A 7,634-nucleotide genomic window follows, 5' to 3' on the forward strand; every position below is an offset into this window, starting at 1 on the left:
GATTCTCCTAGCTCTAGCCACGTTCTTCTTCCAGTCTACAGCCTGAGTAGCATCAATAGGCTTGGGGACATCTTGATCAATGAAGTACTTAATGCCATTATCTTCCAATACTACCTCCATGCGATCCTTCCAAGCTATGTAGTTTGAGCTGCCATCAAGGGCATACTCAAGCCTCAACCCAGTGAAGGCCATCTGGATGAAATCTGAACTGTGATGAGAACTAAATATCTATATCCCAAATAATAAACTTCAAATTTCTCCTGCTAGTATATTGTTCTTTCTTGATTAATTGTGCTCCGATACCATGTAGAAATTTCACCTGTAGATCAAACTAGTAATGCAATGTACTAAAGCAAAACACATGATCTACTTCTACAAAACATTAAGTGGAAGCAAAATCAATTTCATGAGAAACATCAACCATAAACACATATAACTAATCAAGAGAAATAATCACACATAACACAGATATATCACTGGGGAAAGCACCAGCATAAAACCCCCAACACTGTATTATCAATCAAGTGGAAATCCTCTTCTGTTTACAAAAAATATCAGCTCAAGAGCTATCTTGTACTTCCTGCAATCAAAAGATGAAGATGATAGACACACTATGCCTCAATATGTAGGCAACCATCCATCAATCCCCTATTTCCTTGCGCAATTTTGATTGGGGTCCAATTACAAAACATATGTGAATTGGCCCCGAATCATACCTGTTGTCAACCATAGGTCCAACTACGCAATCCTTGAGGACACTAGTTCCTCATGCATGCAAGGAATATTCCATGGGAATATCCAAGCATCTGATAGTACATTGTCCCTCATCTGATCTCAACTGTATCTCTGGCAGAAACAGTGGAAGCCTTAGTTCTGAATAAAGTGTTGTTGAAACCAGCCAAGGAGACAACTGAACAAACTCAAAGGAAAGCATTATTCCGGACAGTTTGTAAGTCGCACGGAAAATGCTGCAAGTTGATTATCGACAGTGGGAGCACGGATAATCTAGTTGCCACAGAGATGGTAGAGAAGTTGGGTTTGAAGCGGCTGAAGCACCCCACTCCCTACAAGGTATCATGGTTGCAGAAAGGCCATCAGCTGTTGGTTGACAAATAGTGTGAAGTTGAGTTCCATATTGGCAGGTATAAAGACAAGGTTATTTGTGATATTATGCCAATGGACATATGTCATATACTACTAGGAAGGCCATGGCAGTATGACCGGAAGGTAGTGCATGATGGGAAGACAAACTGTTACAAGTTTTTCAAAGATGGGATCAAGCACACACTTGTGCCCATCAAGGAGGAGGAGACAACAGAAACAAGTGGGACAAAAGTGTTACTAATGGGTGGAAAACAGTTTTTGAAGCAGATTGAAGATAGTGAAGTGAACTATGCTGTTGTGAGAAGGGCAAAAACAATGCTGTTACACACAGAAGTGTCTGATTTGCCTGCAAAAATTCAAAAAATGCTGCAGGAATTCAGCGATATTGTAGTGGACGATTTACCAGATAAATTTCCTCCTAAGAGAAGTATAAGTCATCATATTGACTTTATACCTGGAGCAAGTCTACCAAACAAGGCAACATACCAGATGAGCCCCAAAGATAACGAGGAAATCAGAAAACAGGTGCAGGAATTGCTAGATAAAGGGCTGATAAGGGAGAGTTTGAGCCCTTGCGCAGTTCCAATAGTTCTCGCTCCCAAGAAAGGAGGAGAATGGCGAATGTGCACAGATTCGAGGGCCATCAACAAGATTACCATCAGGTACAGATTTCCATTGCCATGGATGGACGATATGATGGACTACCTGAGTGGGGCAACATACTTCTCGAAGATTGATCTGAAGAGTGGTTATCATCAGATTCGAATCAGGGAAGGGGATGAGTGGAAGACAACCTTCAAGACCAATGAAGGGCTGTATGAATGGCTAGTAATGCCATTCGGATTAAGTAATGCCCCTAGTACCTTTATGCGGCTAATGAATGAAACGCTGAAAGAGTTCATTGGAAAGTTTGTGATAGTGTATCTTGATGATATATTAATTTTTAGCAAGACTAAGGAGGAACACTTTTGACATGTTTGAAGTGTGCTGGAAAAATTGTAGTAGAATAAGCTGCTGATAAATCTGAAAAAATGTACTTTTCTTCAAAGAGAACTGGTTTATCTGGGTTTTGTGATTGCAGAGAACGAGTTGAAGATGGACCCAGAGAAGATTGCAACAATCGTTAACTGGCCATCCCCAAAAAGTCTGTTTGAGGTACGTAGTTTTCATGGGCTGGCAAGTTTTTACCGTAAATTTATAAGGAATTTCAGTGAGATCTGCGCACCTATGTTGGACACTATAAAAAAGGCAAGTCAGCCTTTTCGTTGGACCGAGGCAGTAGAGAAGAGCTTTCAGCTACTGAAGAAGAAGATCACAGAAAGACCGATCCTGAGATTGCCAGATTTTAATAAGCTTTTTCAAGTTCGCTGTGATGTAAGCGGTACAACCATTGGAGCTGTACTGAGCCAAGAAGACAAACCTGTTGTGTTTTTTAGCGAGAAGTTGAATGAGAGCAAGTAGAAGTATTCATCTTATGAGAAAGAATTCTATGCTGTCATCCAAGCACTGAAGCATTGGAGACACTATCTGCTGGGGAGTGAGTTTGTTTCTTTCTCTGATAATTCTGCGCTGCAATACGTGATGCAACAACATAAGATGAATCACAAGCATGCTAAGTGGGTTGAATATTTACAGAGTTACACCTTTGTGTTGAAACATATTAGCGGGTAGGCCAAAAAGGTGGCAGATGCGTTGAGCAGAAGAGCCTTGCTCTTGCAGGAGAGTATGATACAAGTGTTGGGCTTTGAGCATTTGAAAGACTTGTATTAGACTGACGTGGATTTCAAAGAGGCTTATGAAGCCTGTCAGAATCCTTTGCTGAGAAACAATAGTCCATGGTTGGACTATAATTTGCAGGAGAAGCTATTGTTTAAAGGGGGACAATTATGCATTCTCGATTGTTCGATGAGAGAGAATATCATTCGGGAGAAGCATAGTGGAGGTCTAGCCGGGCATTTCGGCATAGACAAAACATTAGATCAGCTCAACCATTTTTATTATTGGCCAAGAATGCGAAGGGATGTGCAGAGATTTGTGACCAGATGTAAAGTGTGTCAGTTGGCGAAAGGACACAGTCAGAATATGGGACTCTACACACCATTTCCCATTCCGAGTAGACCGTGGGACTCAGTCAGTTTGGACTTTGTCTTGGGTCTACCAAGGATGTAGCGGGGTTATGATTTGGTGATGGTAGTAGTAGACCGGTTTTCAAAGATGGCACATTTCATCCCTTGTAAAAAAACTAGCGATGCCACTCACGTGGCCCACTTATTTTTCACAGAGATCGTCAGGCTACATGGCCTACCTAAGTCCATTCTTTCTGATAGGGACGTGAAATTTACAGGGCACTTCTGGCACACCTTGTGGAAGAAGATGGACACACAGTTAAGTTTCAGCTCTGCTTATCACCCGCAGACTGACGGGCAAATAGAGGTGGTAAACAAGAGCTTGGGGAACCTGCTACGAAGTTTGATCGGGGAAAATTCACGAATGTGGGATCGTGTACTTGCCTAGGCGGAGTTTGCTTACAAGGACTCACCCAATCGCAACACGGGTTACAATCCTTTTCAGATCTTATATGGCATGCATCCTCGCGGAGTGCATGAGTTACGAGATCTAGGACAACAGGAAAGACGGAGTGCGGATGGAGAAGATTTCGCCAAAGCAATGAATGATCTACACGAGTAGGTGAAAATGAAGTTGCAGGACAACAGTCAAAAGTATAAGCAGCGGGCAGATCTAAAATGGCGAGAGGTACAATTTAATGTGGGGGATGAAGTCCTCACGCATTTGTGCAAGGAACGTTTTCCTAGGGGTGCATACAACAAACTGAAATACAAGAAGATTGGCCCTTGCAAAATTCTTCGAAAATTTTCAGCCAATGCTTATGAATTACAGCTGCCACCAGGAATAGGCATCTTGTCCATCTTCAATGTGGCAGACTTGTTTCCATATACTGCCAGTCCTGAGGAAGACAGTACAACACGGCCTACATGGGACACACAGGAAGGGAGTGAGACTTGGATGAGACAAATGCCTTCAGCTCAGCCCCTTGAGATCGAGAGAATCCTCGACACTCAGGTGGCCAGGCGAACTCGGCGGAAGGAATACCTACAATATCTGGTCAAGTGGAAGAACTGTCCCATTGAGGACAGTTCATGGCTTAACGCCAGACAGATACAACAGGCAGGCTATTCAATCGAGAAGCTCATGGACGGGAGTCATGAATCTTTCTTACCCCGGGAGCCTGATGTAGGAGCATCCAGCTAAGGGCACCATGACCGGGTGTTTGGTCTCAGCTAAGGAGGAGAGGTTCATCATCATTTGATTTCATTTATGTTTGTTGATTAAAACAATGTTAGGAACTTGTTTTATTTCATTATTAGTTAATGGATATTTAGGGACAACACAGTTAGGTGAAGGTGGTTACAGCCACACTGTTGGTTTTTCTTTTATTTATTTTATAACTGTTTTCTTTTAAAATATATATATATATATATATATATATATATATATATATAAATATATATATATATATATATATATATATAGATATATCTATATATATATATCTATATCTATATATATATATATATATATATATATATATATAGATATATCTATATATATATATCTATATCTATATATATATATATATATATATATATATATCATCTATGTATTCCATAGAACGAGCAAACTCAAACAGCAAAATGGTTATCAACCGTGTAACTGAAGAAACAACTGTAAACAGTTTGAGTAACTGTATTGTAACAATACAAAAGCAAATGTACCACATTGTGGAAAGGGTTCGATATACCAACACAGGAAAAGTAATACAAAGAGAGACACTTTCATTTTGAATCCATCTGTCCGAGACTTGTTGTTTTTATCTAATTACTATCATCTGTAACAAATAGACAAACTGTATATTTTATTTTACTAGAAATCCTTCCAGACAAGCAGTGACGTAGTTCCAGAAATCGAATGACAAGTAGAGACGTAGTTTCAGAAATCGAATGATAGGAAGAGATACAATATTAATGTGAGATTGAGTAGGTGGTTCCAGCCACATCGACAATTCTAGAAACACGAGAACAAGCATCAACTGAATCAGCTAACTAAACAAATACAACCACAGTGAAATGCATTCATAAGAAAGGTAATCCTGTACCTTGAAACTTCCTTTTTCTTTCGTCTTTAAAAACATTTCAGCGTCAAGAATGGCATAAAGAATATACAAATACAAAGTTCTAAAGTCCAACAAACCATAAGGTTGAACAAACCCTCTTCCGGAAGAGAGATAGTTAACGAGGGTTAGGGTTATAACCCTAAATAGTTACAATTCGTCGAAAAACAAATGAGATTATGTACAATTGGGCCCGAAGGCCATTTGACATCAACCAATAGACAGAGACAACAGAGTCTTAGTTCCTAGCCTATCGACCGACTACCCAGAGAAGAAACCGACTTGGAAAACCCTCAAACAAAACAAATTGTAACAGGGAACGACCCTACCGGTTCCGTTTGGAAGGAGGTCCGAGTAGCAGTCCAACTAGGAGCCCAGAAAAAACTGCACAGAGGCCACAATAGAGTATTAATGTTGTCATACTGAAGATTAAAGGAACGAATGACGAACAGAGAGGAAGAAGAAACCCCAAGTAAACTTACCCAGACATTAATTAGCACTAGACGAATGAACCCACATTTGGGTCGCAGCCACTGAAGGGAAGCCTGCTCACAAGGAGCAACAGTTGTTAGTTTCTAAGAAAAACTGAGGCAATCAATTTTAGCAAGGAAAGAGAAGTTTACCTTGCTAGAGCCGAATGATGCTGAGGAAGGGTCCTTCGTGGCCACGACCTGCGTTCACAAAGAAATTGCAGACAAGTCAAACAGAGAACATAATTATACAGGTAGCCAGAACATACCATAAAAGAATCCCAACAGAACACGTTAAGGAACAAAAGGAGAAACAATGACCACCAGAAGAGCACTAGACCACAGAGACAACAGAGTAACCCTCTCGTAAAAATCAACGAAGCCAACGACATAATAACAGAGCCAGACTAACCAGATAATCGAAAACAAATACTGAAAAGAGTTATCCAACCATCCAACAGAGAAACCCGTAGCCGGGTGTGGACGGAGCATCGAGCTCGAGCTCGTTACAGTCACCAGCAAAATGGTGGAAGGAGCTCTCACCATTGAACAATGCAAAGTGAAAATGCTGGAGTGAATGAAGTGAGGGTTAGGGTTTAGTCTGAGAGCGGGAAGGAAACCCGACACCAGGACAACTATCCTATCACCTACCAACGTACCAATAATCAATACCGCCATCAATACCAACAAATATCTGTGCTAACCTTTTTGATTACCGGTTAATCGTTGATCAAATCATTTGCACTAATCATTGTTGTTAAGTGTTAATCCTTAAGTCACGGGCTGGTCCCATCACAAAAACTTTGACCTAGTAGAAACTTTTTCCTTCCAGCAAATAACCCTATAAATCCACATGAGTGAGAGAGATAAACCTTGAAACTTCGATCTTCCTTCTTCCAATGACTTTCCTCCTTCTTCTGCAACTTCACACTTTTTCTGCTCTTCCTTTTAGAGATCGAACTTGTGAGTGTGAGTGTCCTCCGAACAAATTGAACTACTCCAATACATAGGCTTCCGGTGAGGTCAAATTATCATGTTTGAGGCCGACTTGATCTCCTTGAGGCTGACTTGGTGTGGAGGTGGCAAATACCTTATTTGACACAATAATAAATATTTTTACATGACTTAAAATCCCAAGAAGGGTCTATTTAAATGGACAATGACTCTAATGACTTAGTATAAATCCTATAAGTCCTCAATAGGGACTTTGACTTAAAACAAGATGACCCAAGCATGAAACCCTTGCTTTAATAAGTCATAATAATAATAATAAATTCTTTTTATAAATATGTTTCATTATGACTCAAATACAATTTATGAAGAACAAACCTAGTTACATTCTTCAACACTCCCTCTTAAATAGGGAGCTATTCATACATACATATACAAGTACATGGAATATCTCAAAACATGAACCATCAATAGTTTAGGCACTCATGGTACCACAAACTAGATTCCTGACTAGAGCAATATATCTAGGTGGGACTAAGATGGACTAAAGCTTTCAACCTCTCTAGGTACCATTAGGCTTATTTTCTAACCATCAACCCAGGGAACTAGGTGTGTAATGCAAGGTCGGAGCTCTATGACCAACACCTTAGCAAAGGTATTCTAGGATATGTGTAGAGATCAACCTTAGAGAAGGCATTCCTCATCATATTCTTATAAAACATGAAAACTTTCAGTGGACATGGGTGTTAGGCTATGAGAACACAACTTTCATATGCCAAACTTGTTTCCAGATAAGACATTTGCATAATTATTTTACACAAGAAATAAATGCACCAAAAAATAAAAAGAGGCAAGCTCTTAAGAAAAGGGGATGGAAATTGCCTAACAATTTAGAAGATGAAAAGGAAGACCTCAAGGAA

Source organism: Pinus tabuliformis, chromosome 3_2 (assembly GCF_031772625.1).
Source record: "Pinus tabuliformis cultivar Carrire ecotype Pingquan chromosome 3_2, CPIR1, whole genome shotgun sequence".
Classification (NCBI taxonomy): domain Eukaryota; kingdom Viridiplantae; phylum Streptophyta; class Pinopsida; order Pinales; family Pinaceae; genus Pinus; species Pinus tabuliformis.